General features: G+C 47.5%; 1 protein-coding gene across 1 annotated transcript in view; it reads left to right on the top strand.

The window, feature by feature from the left end:
- Nucleotides 1-211: 211 nt before the first annotated feature.
- The window catches only part of LOC123351482 (IgGFc-binding protein-like), a 30017-nt gene continuing 15731 nt past the window's right edge, over nt 212-14497 (top strand). The window contains exon 1 of the mRNA XM_044990868.1: nt 212-227. The gene's annotated coding sequence lies outside the window, so the exon portion shown is untranslated. The remainder of the gene's footprint in view (nt 228-14497) is intronic.

Raw genomic sequence — 14497 nt, 5'->3', positions numbered from 1 at the left:
ATATTGATTCTACCTGTCACATTGTTTGGATCTTGGATGTTAGGAGCTCAAACTTTGGTCAGTGGGAGTTTTGCCAGTGAGTTCTGTGGAACTGGGGCTTGCCAGTTGCTTGCTGTATAAAGAGAAGAGGTAGAGACAGTGAAAGACAGAGAGAGGGAGATGCAGCGGACATATCTCTCTCTTGCTGCTTCTCAGAGATAAGGCAGCAGCACTGAGGGGGGCTGAAGGTAAGAGATTTTGGGCTGTTCTCTATGTTTCAATAGCTGCTGCTTATTTAAAGGCCAGAGGAATGTAGGAATTGCTGCACTGGATCAGAATCATGGTCCATCTTCTGCCCCAATGAACAAATGCACCTCTACCCCGATATAACGCTGTCCTCGGGAGCCAAAAAATCTTACCACGTTATAGGTGAAACTGAATTATATTGAACTTGCTTTGATTCACCAGAGTGCACAGCCCCCCCCGCCCTGAGCTCTGCTTTACCGTGTTATATCCTAATTCATGTCATATGGGGTGGCGTTATATCGGGGTAGAGGTGTATGCCATAACTGGCCTGTGGGGGAAATTTCATCCTAGCCCCAGTTAGAGAGTAGCTCCCCAATGCTCTGACCAATAAGGTGCTGATATCCTTTATTTAATTTTGATCCTAACTAGTCTGACTGTGGAAGATCTTGTTGCTATCCAGTACTACTCAATACTTTCCCTTTGTGATCTTTCTGTCTTAGGTATGTATGTAGCCCCTGTTACTACAGTATTGGAGCACCTCACAATGTAGTTATTCTCACGACACACCTGGGAGGTGGGAAACTGGTATTAGCCCCATTTTACAGACACCAAACTGCAAGCCAGAGAGATTAAGCAGCTGGGCGGTGTGATTCCCAGCTTGGGGTGACACACCCGCCCTCACTGTGCTCAGTATGCTAAAAGTAGCGTTGTGGTGGTGGCCTAGCTGCCCATGTCCAATCCTGCCCAACTCCCTGGGTCAGTACTCTGGCAGCTAGCCCGTTCCAGTGGCCACCGTGGCCACGCTGCTATTTTAGCAGAGCTAGCATGTGTACATCTGTCAGCTGCTGTGTGGACATATCCTAAGTGACTTGCCCCAGGTCATAGAGGAAGACTGTGGCAGGGCAGGTACATGAGTCTATTAAAACCCAGGCTAATACCCTAAGCACTGGAGCATCCTTCCTCTCAATAAACATGAAAAAAATGTATTTATTTGTATCACTTGTCAGTCTGTTGCTTTTTGATTTCAAGGGTGTCCCCTTGTTATACTGGAAGGGGGAATAAATGGGAGCTGCCAACAGATCCAGGCATTATTTTATAGTTTTGCTGAAAGCTAAGGGTCTCCCAGCATTTCCCCAAGTTTTCCTAGATGCATTGGCTGACACTCAGCTAGACAGAGGCAAGGTGGGTGAGGTGACATCTTTTATTGGACCAGCTTCTGTTCCTGGAAGGAACAAGCTTCACAGGAAAGGTAACCAGAGTATCCAAGCTAAATACAAGGAGGGAGAGACTGGTAAGCGTAAGGAGTTAACACATGTTGCAAGAAACCACTTGAAATCAAGTAGACAATTACCACCTGGCAGGCATTGGACAAAGGAGGGTTAGTAAGTTACAAATTATTGTAATGAGCCATAAAACCAGTGTCTCTGCTGAGTGCCTAGCTCAGTTATGGATTTAAATTCCCAGGCTCATTTTTTTGAAGACTTTGTGTAGGTTTGCTTTGAGGACAAGGTCTGAGAGCTCAGTTTGGAGAATTTTTTCTTGAACGGCCTCTTCTGGCCTTCAGACAACTTCCCAGCCTTGTCAAGCTCATCATCAGAAGCAAACTTCCCACGGAGCTGCACACGCCAAGGGTGGCCAGTCCATATAGGAGAACTAGGCGGTCACCTAGGGTGCCAAGTTAAACCGGGTGGCCAATTCAAGGAAAAAAATCAAATTAAAAAGAAAACAAAATGGAAAAAAAATGAAAAAGATTAAAAAAACCCAAATAAAATAACAAAGATGTCATTATTTCAATTCCTGTGTGACTACAGAGGGAATATGAATTATAATTAATTTCTCTACATTTCTGAGAATTTATTAATATGCCAAATCTTTTATTTACTGCAAAAATAAATAATATTTTGGCGGGTTTTCCCCCAATTTGCGACGTAGGGTCAAGATGACCCACTCCGCAATTTTGATAAGCAATAACTCAGCCACAATAAAACACATCCGCCAGCAGCAAAAGCTGCAATGCTAGTGACACCTAATGTACATCAAGGTTGCATAGCTGGAAATTCATGTAGAGCGGAAATATTATGAGTTGATACAAGTCAAATGGTCATTTTAACACAAGTCACGGGTAGATAGTTAAGAATCGAGAGAATACTGTGGAAAATTCTGGTGCCAAAGAATAAAGAATAATGTCTTTCAGCGTTATAAATCCAAAATGTGAGTATCTTTAAGCATTATTAAACCTTAGCGTTATTATCAGGCTGCATAATTATGAACTTTTAAACTGGTTCACGTGTAATAAATAAGGTCCATAAAAGAAAAGTAACAGCATTAACGCTTAATAGACTATGAAAGTGATGACATCATACTCTAAGCAGGTACTTTTCAAACAACCGGTGTCGGGTTATAACATAGAAAAAGATGATTTTGTTTCCGTGTAAACGCTGTAACTAACTGTTTTAATAGGTAAGTGACTGTATGTTACCAATCACTGAACCTTTAAGCAGTGAAAAGACGTGTTGGGATGGCTGCAATGTGGTTTAAATCGCCAACCATGGGGTGTGTCAGCCATCCTTAACGCTATAATGCTTGCAGTTGGGAGCACAGTACATAACAATATTAAAATGCCCCATGTCAGAAAGAGGAAAAAGAAAACCCTCAGGAGCTGAGTATTGTAAACAAAAGGCTGAGAAGGAAAAGGACCAAGCAAAACAGTAGGGATCCTTCCTGAAATATCTTCTCTTTAATCCAAATAAAGATGGAAGCAGTTCACAGCATCCAGATGAAGGAATTTTACTTGGAGAGGAGGTTACCTCACATCTGCATGGAAGCAGTTTGGAACATCTAGATAAAGGTATGTTACTTCAAGATGAGGGTAGCTCACATCCGCAAAAAATCAGTTTGGGAACACAAGATGATGGAAACTTACTTCTAGATGAAGGCAGCTCACAGCATCAGACTGATATGGAAGTGGAGAAAATTTATTCACCTTCAGAGAGACATGCAGAAATTGAAGTAAATGAAGTAACAGGAAGAAAGGATGAGGAAGTTACAAACAAGTAACAGTATGGGGACCCTGCTTCATGGCCCAGATGTGATGACAGTGTGCGGCAAATTCTCGTGGAACATGGACCCAAACAAGTTCAAGAATTTCCCTTCCCTGAGGATGGAAATAAAAGAAAATTCTCTGCTCAGCATTACAAGAGGAAACTCATTAATGGGGAAGAAATGTATCGAAACTGGTTACAATATTCAGTGTCGAAGGACTCTGTATTTTGCTTTTGCTACAAGTTGTTTAGAAATCAAGCAGTTGGTACATCACTTACTGAAAATGGTTTGAAGGACTGGAAAACATCTCTTCAATTCTCTCTTCACGTGAAAGAAATACAGAACATTTGGAATGTTTTCAAAATTGGAAAGAACTTGAATTACAGTTGAAAAAAGGAAAAACTATCCATCAAGAAAAGTGACGTGTGATCAAAGAAAAAGAAGAATATTGGCAACAAATATTAGCGCATCTGATTGCTTTAGTCAGAGTTCTCGGTGAGCAAAATTCGGCCACAGTAGAAATGAAATATTATACACTCCAGGTAATGGAAACTTTTTAAAAATTTTGAATACCTAGCTTTGTTTGATCCAGTCATGAAGGAGCATCTACAGAAAATAACTAATCATGAAACACAGGTTCATTACTTAGAAAAAATATGCAGAATGAACTGATTCAAATCCTAGCAAATGACATTAAAAAGAAAATTGTAGACACTGCCCATTCTGCAAAATACTTTTCAATAATACTGGACTGTACACCAGATGTGAATCATGTTGAACAAATGATGATGATCATTTGTTTTGTGGATAAGGAAAAGTCTGCAGATGAAGATAATGTCGAAGTGCTCATAAAGGAACATTTTTTGGGTTTTGTACCACTGAAGGAGACGACTGGAGCATTTATGACTGAAACTATTCTACAAGAGCTTGAAACAATGTCATTATCTGTTGAAAACTTAAGTGGCCAAGGCTATGATAATGGGAATAATATGAAGGGTAAAGACAATGGTGTGCAAAGAAGAATGATGGAAATCAATTCTAGGGCCTTTTTCATTCCTTGGAGTGCGCATTCACTGAATTTGGTTGTCAATGATGCTGCTAGATGCTGTTTGGAGGCAAGCAGTTTCTTTGACCTGGTGCAACGCGTTTATGTGTTTTTCTCAAGCTCAACATGCCGTTGGGAGATTCTGACTCACCATGTGAATTCTCTAACTGTGAAACCACTTAATCAGAGAAGATGGGAGAGTCGCACTGATGCTTTGAAGCCTCTTTGCTATGAACTTGGAAACATTTATGATGCCCTAATTGAAATTTCTGATGGTACTGGATCATCTGGCAATACGGCATGTTCAGATGCAGAAGCTCTTGCAAATGGCCTTTCCAAGTTCAAAATTGTGACTTCACTCATTTTGTGGTATAATATCTTTTTTGAGATTAACATCACTAGTAAGCAGCTTCAGGAAAAGAACTTGAACATACATTCTGCTAGTCAAAAACTGCAGCAAACTAAAAATATTCTGGAGGAATTCAGGAGTGATAAAGAGTTTGAAAGAACACTGGTAGATTCTCTCAAGTTCGCTGAAGAAATAGACTTTCCAACAGAACTTGAACCAGAGCCAGTTCACATTTGGCAAAAGAAACAGCAGTTTTCGTATGAAGGATGAAACACACCCATTCAGAACCCAAAACGAAGGTTCAAAGTGAATTGATACTGCTATTCACTCCGTTGATGAAAGATTTCAACAGATGCAGCAACTAGAGTCAATATTTAGCTTTCTATATGATATCCACAGCTAGCAAAAGAAAACAGCAAAACAGATAAGAGAATTTGTATGAAACTGGAGTCGACATTGACTCATGAAAATTCAAAAGACATCCATGCTACAGATTTGTGTAGTGAGTTTCAGGCTTTTTCAAGATGACTTAAGAAACATTCCACTCCTCAAGAAGTACTGAAGTTTGTTTGTGAAAATAAACTCACAGACAGTTTCCAAACATTTTTATAGCTCTACACATTCTTTTAACTTTGCCAGTTTCCATAGCTAGTGGGGAACGTAGCTTCTCAAAGTTAAAATTGATAAAAACATATCTGCATTCAACAATGGTGCAAGAGAGACTTGTTGGACTTTCCACAATGTCAATAGAGCATGAAATAGCTGGAAAACTGGATCTAAAAAAACTAGTGAGTGAACTTTCAAAACTTAAAGCAAGAAAAGTCATGTTTTGTAAATACAGGTTAAAGTTCATTGAAGAGTTTTCTTATTTCTTTCTATATTGGATGTGGTGGTAATGTCAGTTAAAGCAGGATACCGTAATGGATGATTTTGGATTTGTAATAATAAAAATTATAATTAACATTTTTAATGCATTTTTATTTGAAATCGGACTGATATATCATCTATCTGTCATGTACAAATCTATTCTGAAAATTTTGTGTCTCTATTTTATCTGATCTCAGAAACATTGGTTGGACAGACGGACGGATGGACAAACTGAATAATTAAGCCTCTGTTTAAAAAGAAAAAAAAACGCTTAAACATTAAAAGGAAAAAAGGGGCAAAATGTTTCCCAGTTTACCAGAAACCTCAGCCTAGACCTGCCCTTGGGGTTTGGGGGGCGCCGATTGCATGGTTCACCTAGGGCGCCAGTTGCTGGCAGCTAGTCTAGGGCCACCCCTGGGACACGCCAACTCAACGTGGCACCAAACCCTGCCAGAATAACAGATGCAAAACCTGCAGACCTATCTCCACTACTATAATGATCAATAGATCCCTGAAAATCCATGGATATCATAGAAGACTAAGTCATCCACTCCACCCCCTTGCTCAAAGCAGGACCAACACCAACTAAATCATCCCAGCCAGGGCTTTGTCAAGCCAGGCCTTAAAAACCTCTAAGGAAGGAGATTCCACCACCTCCCTAGGTAACCACCCTCCTAGTGAAATAATGTTTCCTAATAGACCTCTCCCACTGCAACTTGAGATCATTGTTGTTCTATCATCTGCCACCATTGAGAACAGCCGAGCTCCATCCTCTTTGGAACCCCCTTTCAGGTGGTTGAAAGCAGCTATCAAACCCCCCAGCCCCCCATTCTTCTCTTCTGCAGACTAAATAATCCCAGTTCCCTCAGCCTCTCCTCGTAAATCATGTGCTCCAGACCTCTAATCATGTTTGCTGCCCTCCGCTGGACTCTCCAATTTTCCACATCCTTCTTGTAGTGTGGAGCCCAAAACTGGACACAGTACTCCAGATGAGGCCTCACCAATGCAGAATAGAAGGAAATGCTCACGTCCCTCAATCTGCTGGCAATGCCCCTACTTATACAACCCAATATGCCATTGGCCTTACTGGCAACAAGGGCACACTGATGATTCATATCTAACTTTTCATCCACTGTAATCCCCAGGTCCTTTTCTGCACAACTGCTGCTTAGCCAGTCGGTCCCCAGTCTGTAGCGGTGCATGGGATTCTTCCATCCAAAGTGCAGGACTCTGCACTTGTCCTTCTTGAACCTCATCAGATTTCTTTTGGTCCAATCCTCTAATTTGTCTAGGTCACTCTGGAACTATCCCTACCCTCTGGCATATCTACCTTTCCCCCAAACTTAGTGTCATCTGTGAACTTGTTGAGGGTGCAATTCATCCCATCTTCCAGATCATTGATAAAAATGTTGAACAAAACCGGACCCAGGACCAACCCTTTGGGCACTCCGCTTGATACTGGCTGCCAACTAGCCATCGAGCCATTGATCACTACCCGTTGAGCCCGACAATCTAGCCAGCTTTCTATCCACCTTATAGTCCATTCTTCCAATCCCTATGTTTTTAACTTGCTGGCAAGAGTACTGTGGGAGACCATATCAAAAGCTTTGCTAAAGTCAAGATATATAACATCCATCACTTTCCCCATATCAACAGAAGCAGTTATCTCATCATAGAAGGCAATTAGGTTGGTCAGGCATGACTTGCCCTTGGTGAATCCATGTTGACTGTTCCTGATCATCTTCCTCTCCTCCAAGTGCTTCAAAATGAATTCCTTGAGGACCTGTTCCATAATTTTGCCAGGGACTGAAGTGAAGCTGATCGGTATGTAGTTCCCTAGGTTCTCTTTTTTCCCTTTTTAAAATATGGGCACTATATTTACCTTTTTCAGTAGTCCGGGACCTATGAATTTTCAAAGATAATGGCCAATGGCTCTGCATTCACATTAGCCAACTCCCTCAGCATCCTTGGATGCATTAGATCTGGACCCATGGACTTGTGCATGTCCAGCTTTTCTAAATGGTCCTTAATCTGTTTTTTCACCACTGAGGGCTGCTCACCTCCTCCCCATATTGTTATGCCCAGTGCAGCAGTCTGGGAACTGACCTTGTTTGTGAAGACCGAGGCAAAAAAAGCATTGAGTACATTAGCTTTTTCCACAACCTCTTTCACTAGGTTGCCTCCCCCATTCAGTAAGGGACTGACACTTTCCATGACCACCTTCTTGTTGCTATTCTCAACCACTTAAAGGAGGGGAAAGTGATCAGGAACAGTCAGCATGGATTCACCAAGGGCAAGTCATGCCTGACTAACCTAATTGCCTTCTATGATGAGATAACCGGCTCTGTGGATGAGGGGAAAGCAGTGGATGTGCTATTTCTGGACTTTAGCAAAGCTTTTGATAGTCTCCCACAGTATTCTTGCCAGCAAGTTAAAGAAGTCTGGGCTGGATGAATGGAGGGTAAGGTGGATAGAAAACTGGCTAGATGGTCAGGATCAACGGGTAGTGATCAATGGTTCCATGTCTAGTTGGCAGCCGGTATCAAGTGGAGTGCCCCAAGGATCGGTGCTGGGGCCGGTTTTGTTCAATATCTTCATTATCGATCTGGAGGATGGTGTGGACTGCACCCTTAGCAAGTTTGCAGATGACACTAAACTGGGAGGAGTGGTTGATACACTGGAGGGTAGGGATAGGATACAGAGGGACTTAGACAAATTAGAGGATTGGGCCAAAAGAAATATGATGAGGTTCAACAAGGACAAGTGCAGAGTCCTGCACTTAGGATGGAAGAATCCCATGCACTGCTACAGACTAGGGACCAAATGGCTTGGCAGCAGTTCTGCAGAAAAGGACCTAGGGGTTACAGTGGACAAAAAGCTGAATATGAGTCAACAGTGTGCCCTTGTTGCCAAGAAGGCTAATGGCATTTTGGGTTGTATAAGTAGGGGCATTTCCAGCAGATCGAGGGATGTGATCATTCCCCTCTATTCAGCACTGGTGAGGCCTCATTTGGAGTACTGTGTCCAGTTTTGGGCCCCACACTACAAGAAGGATGTGGATAAATTGGAAAGAGTCCAGCGGAGGGCAACAAAAATGATTAGGGGGCTGGAGCACATGACTTATGAGGAGAGGCTGAGGGAACTGGGATTGTTTAGTCTGCAGAAGAGAAGAATGAGGGGGGATTTGATAGCTGCTTTCAACTACCTGAAAGGGGGTTCCAAAGAGGATGGATCTAGACTGTTCTGAGTGGTAGAAGATGACAGAACAAGGAGTAATGGTCTCAAGTTGCAGAGGGGGAGGTTTAGTTTGGACATTAGGAAAAACTTTTTCACTAGTAGGGTGGTGAAGAACTGGAATGAGTTACCTAGGGAGGTGGTGGAATCTCCTTCCTTAGAGGTTTTTAAGGTTACGCTTGACAAAGCCCTGGCTGGGATGATTTAGTTGGGTTTGGTCTTGGTTTGAGCAGGGAGTTGGACTAGATGACCTCGTGAGGTCCCTTCCAACCCTGAGATTCTATGATTCTAACATACCTGTAGAAAAAGACGTTTACTCACCTTTGTAACTGTTGTTCTTCGAGATGTGTTGCTCATATCCATTCCAATAGGTGTGCTCGCACCGCATGCACGTTCGTCGGAAGATTTTTACCCTAGCAACACTCGGTGGGTCGGCTGGGCGCCCCCTGGAGTGGCGCCGCTATGGCGCCAAATATATACCCCTGCCGACCCATCCAACCCTCAGTTCCTTCTTGCCGGCTACTCCGACAGTGGGGAAGAAGGCGGGTTTGGAATGGATATGAGCAACACATCTCGAAGAACAGTTACAAAGGTGAGTAACTGTCTTTTCTTCTTTGAGTGCTTGCTCATATCGATTCCAATAGGTGATTTCCAAGCCTTACGTAGGCGGTGGGGTCGGAGTGAGATGTTGCAGAATGCAAAACTGCTGAGCCAAAGGCTGCATCATCTCTGGACTGTTGGATCAGTGCATAATGTGAGGCAAAGGTGTGGACCGAGGACCAGGTAGCTGCACGACATATCTCCTGGAAGGGTACATGAGCCAGCAAGGTAGCAGAAGAAGCCTGAGCCCTGGTGGACTGTGCAGTGAGGTGGCTCGATGGAACATGGGCCAAGTCACAGGAGGTGCGGATGCACGACGTCACCCAAGATGAAATCCTCTGGGAGGAGACAGGTAGGCCCTTCGTTCGGTCTGCCAGTACGATGAAGAGTTGGGGCATTACGAAAGGGCTTTGTCCACTCGATATAAAATGCGAGCGCCCTACGTACGTCTAGGGAGGGCAATTGTTGCTCCCTTCGCGATAAGTGTGGCTTCGGAAAGACGACCGGAAGGACGATATCCTGGTTGATATGAAAGGCCGACACCACCTTAGGGAGAAAGGCCGGATGTGGTCACAACTGCACCTTGTCCTTGTGAAACACAGTATACGGTGGGTCCACTGTGAGAGCCTGAAGCTCGGAGACTCGTCTGGCCGATGCAATGGCTACAAGGAAAACTGTCTTCCAGGACAGGTATAGCAGCGAGCAGGTTGCCAGTGGCTCGAATGGGGCAGTCATAAGTCTGGTTAGAACCAGGTTGAAGACCCAGGTTTGGGAAGGGGCGGCGAACTTGGGGGTATAAGCGCTCCAAGCCCTTGAGGAACCTAGAAACCATAGGATGCGAGAATACGGAGCGGCCACTCTCCCCTGGGTGAAAGGTAGAGATGGCTGCCAAGTGTACCCTCAATGATGACACCGCCAGGCCCTGCTGTTTGAGAGACCAGAGGTCGTCCAAGATGGAATGGATCGGGACCTCGGTGGCAGTAACATTGTGCGTTTCGCACCAGCAGGAGAAACGCTTCCACTTGGCCAGATATGTTAACCGAGTGGAAGGTTTCCTGCCACCTAGGAGAACCTGTAGTACCGAGGCAGAGCAACGTAACTCGGATCGGTTTAGCCACGCAGCAGCCATGCTGTGAGGTGCAGGGATTGCAGGTCTGGGTGGTGAAGTCTGCTGTGATCCTGTGTTATGAGGTCTGGGCAAAGAGGCAGGGGAATCGGGTTGGCTATCGACAGGTCTAGCAACATGGTGTACCAGTGCTGCCTGGGCCATGCTGGAGTGATCATGATCAGGTGCGCTCTGTCCCTGCGGAGTTTTAGCAGGACCCTGTGAACCAGCGGGGACGGTGGAAAAGCGTACAGCAGATGGCTCATCCACAGCATCAGAAAAGCATCCAAGATTGAGCCCGGGGAGAGGCCTTGGAATGAGCAGAACGTCTGGCACTTCCTGTTCTCGTGAGAAGCGAAGAGTTCTATGCGGGGAAAGCCCCACTTCCAGAAAACGGAATGGATAATGTCCAGACGAATCGACCACTCGTGAGACAGGAAGGATCTGCTGAGGCGATCTGCCAGAGTGTTCTGGACCCCTGGGAGAAAGGACGGTACCAGGTCTATCAATTGGACCATGCAGAAGTCCCAGAGCTGGATAGCTTCCTGCAAAGAGGGGAGGACCGTGCTTCTCCCTGCTTGTTTATGTAATACATGGCCGTTGTGTTGTCTGTGAACACTGAGACACAACAGCCTTGTAGGTGCTGCTGAAACACCTGGCACACAAGGCAGACTGCTCTCAGCTCTCGGACATTGATGTGCAAGGCCAGCTCTTGAGCTGACCAAAGGCCCTGAATGCAAAACTGACCAAGGTGAGCACCCCAGCCGAGAGATGAGGCGTCTGTCGTGAGGGACACCGAGGGGTGAGGTGGATGGAACAGCATCCCTGCACACACCAGGGAGGGCGTCGACCACCCGTCGAGGGAGCCTAGGATGCTCGGGGGGATCGAGACGATCATGTCTATGCTCTCTCTGCCCGGGTGGTACACCGAGGTGAGCCACGATTGGAGTGGACGGAGGCGAAGCCTGGCATGTTTGGTTACGAACGTGCAGACAGCCATGTGACCCAGGAGACCTAGGCAAGTGCGAGCCAAAGTTGTCGGGAAGGTCCATAGACCTTGTATAATTGTTACCATCACCTGAAACCGAGGCTGAGGTAAGCAGGCTCTGGCGAGATTGGAGTCCAGGGTGGCCTCAATGAATTCTATTCTCTGTGTGGGAATCAGAGTGGATTTCTCTATATTGATCATCAGGCCTAGATGCAGGAATAGGTCCTTGATGATGACCACATGACTGGTAACTTGGGCCTTGGAGGTCCCTCGAATGAGCCAATCGTCTAGATATGGAAAAACGTGTATCCGACGGCGGCGGAGGGAGGCGGCGACTACAGCCATGCACTTTGAATGCTCTTGGGGCTCTAGAGAGGCTAAACGGAAGGACCATAAACTGGAAATGATGACGGTTGGCCACAAACCGGAGGTACCTTCTGTGTGGAGGATAAATGGCGACGTGAAAATACGCGCCCTTCATATCGAGGGCGGCATACCAGTCTCCGGGATCCAAGGATGGGATGACGGTCCCCATGGATACCATGCGGAACTTCAGCTTTATCATGAACTTGTTGAGTTCCCGCAGGTCTAGGATAGGTCTGAGACCTCCCTTCGCCTTGGGGATTAGGAAATAGTGGGAGTAGAACCACTTGCCCCTTTCGTCCTTTGGTACCTCCTCTATAGCTCCGATGGTGAGGAGCGTCCGCACCTCTTGCAAGAGGAATTGCTCGTGAGAGGGGTCCCTAAAGAGGGACAAGGATGGAGGGTGGGAGGTGGGGGACGAAATAAACTGTAGGCGGTACCCAAGTTCCACTGTGCGTAGGACCCAATGATCTGATGTTAGATGGGACCACGCAGGGAGGAAAAAGGAGAGGCGGTTGTAAAAGGGAGGGAACGGATCCTGGGTAATAACTGGTACGCTGTCCTCGGGCGTGCTTTCAAAAGTTAGGCTTTGGCCCCATTGGTAGTTTAGAAGGACCCTGATTTTGGCCCCCTTGGGGTCCTGACTGACGCCTACGACCGCCTCGGCCACGCCTGCTGGCAAAGTCCTGTCTTTGTCTAGGCGCAGGGTAAGGGCGGTGAGGCTGGGGACAGAAAGGTCGGCGCTGAGTCACCGGTGTGTGCATGCCGAGAGAGCGCATAGTGATCCTGCTGTCCTTTAGGCTTTGCAGCCTAGGGTCAGTTTTTTCGGAGAACAGACCATTGCCATCAAAGGGCAAGTCCTGTATAGTATGCTGCAGCTCCGGGGGAAGGCTCGACACCTGGAGCCATGAAATGCGCCTCATGGCAACACCCGAGGCCAGAGTCCTGGCAGCGGAGTCAGCTGCATCCAACGAGGCCTGGAGGGAAGTTCTCGCCACTTTCTTCCCTTCTTCCAGGAGGGCAGCAAACTCTTGATGGGAGTCCTGAGGAACCGACTCCATAAATTTGCCCACCGCCGCCCAGGTGTTGCAATTGTAGCGGCTAAGCAGGGCTTGCTGGTTTCCTACATGGAGTTGCAGGGCCCCTGCCGAGTACACCTTACAGTCCAGTAAGTCCATTCGCCTAGCCTCCTTCGATTTAGGGGCTGGTGCCTGCTGGCCATGGCGTTCCCTCTCATTGACGGACTGGACGACCAGGGAGCAGGGGGGAAGATGTACATATAGGTACTCGAACCCCCTGGAGGGTACCATGTACTTGCGTTCGACTCCCCTGCCCGCGGGTGGGATAGTGGCTGGAGACTGCCAGATGGTATCCACATTGGCCTGGATCGTCCGAATTAATGGTAGGGCCACTCTAGTGGGGGCGTCAGCCGACAGAATGTCTACGACCGGATCCTCTATCTCCGAGACTTCCTCCACTTGGAGGTTCATATTGAGTGCCACCCGTCTCAGGAGGTCCTGATGGGCCCTCAAGTCGATTGGAGGAGGGCCCGAGGAGTACGTTCCTGCCACCGCCTCATCTGGGGAGGAGGAAGAAGAAAGGTCCTGTGTGGGCTCGCGCTCCTGGACGACCTCCTGTTCTGGTGGGATCTAGGAGTCCGGTGGCTGAACCGGGGCTTGCTCCGTACCGGTCGGAGGGGGACGGCTAACTGTCGCCTCTGGCACCCAGTGCTCTGACGGAACAGAGCGAGATGGGATCACAGGTACGCCTTTGGCCTGGTGGTAACCCAAGTTGTCCAGAATGACCACTGATGGGGGCCAGGATCCTGGGCCTGGGGCTCCTGGAAGACTCTGGTGGGCACATCCGAATCACAGTCCTGCGCGTATGAACTGCCCGCACGGGACGACACTGATGCATGTCTGGATGGCCATGGAGGAGCTGAAAAGCCCTGGGCAGAGTCTCCCTCTCTAGCTGACGTCGCTCGACGCGGCACCGGGGATCAGTACCGGGAGGCATACTGGTACCAGGAGCGAGAACGGGACCTGCGACCGGAGTGGTGCCGGGAGGTCGACCAAGATCTCGAGGCTCGACGTCAGGAGTGGCTACGGGAGTCACGGTGCCTGGAGCTGGAGCAGTGCCGAGTGTACCGAGCCGACGAATGGGACGCTGACCAGTGCCGCGAGTACGACCGGTACCGAAATGGAGAACGGTGCCGGGACTGCGAGCAGCGTCGGGACCTGGATTGGCGACGGGACCGAGAACATCTGTGGGACCGCGATCGTGAACAGTGCCACTCTGCGGTGCCGACGGAGGGTGGTCTGATCAAGGCAGGCTTGCCGATCGACTATATAACCCGCACCGGCAGTGCTGGGGGTTGAGGCAGCGCAGACGCTGTCATTGCAATCAACTCCCTCGCCGTGGAAAATGTCTCCGGCATGGAGGGAATAGTGAGCTCAACCATGGCTCCCACCGGGGAGCTTTCAGGCACCGGACTCGACGGCTCTTGCGTGGCCGGAATCGACGGTGCTGATATTGTCGGTGCCATGGCAGGTATCAGACGCAGCAGGAGTCTTGTGCTTCTTCACCCTCGGGGAGAGGGATTGGTGCCGAGCGGCCTTGGCGGTACCGGCGCGATCCGGTGCCGAGGGAGCGCCTCTTGAAGACTGTCCAGCGCTCGGT

The sequence above is a fragment of the Mauremys mutica genome, chromosome 17, assembly GCF_020497125.1.
Source record: "Mauremys mutica isolate MM-2020 ecotype Southern chromosome 17, ASM2049712v1, whole genome shotgun sequence".
Classification (NCBI taxonomy): Eukaryota; Metazoa; Chordata; order Testudines; family Geoemydidae; genus Mauremys; species Mauremys mutica.
The sequence above is the reverse complement of the archived record's forward strand: the minus strand, read 5'-3'. Positions and strand labels throughout refer to the sequence as shown.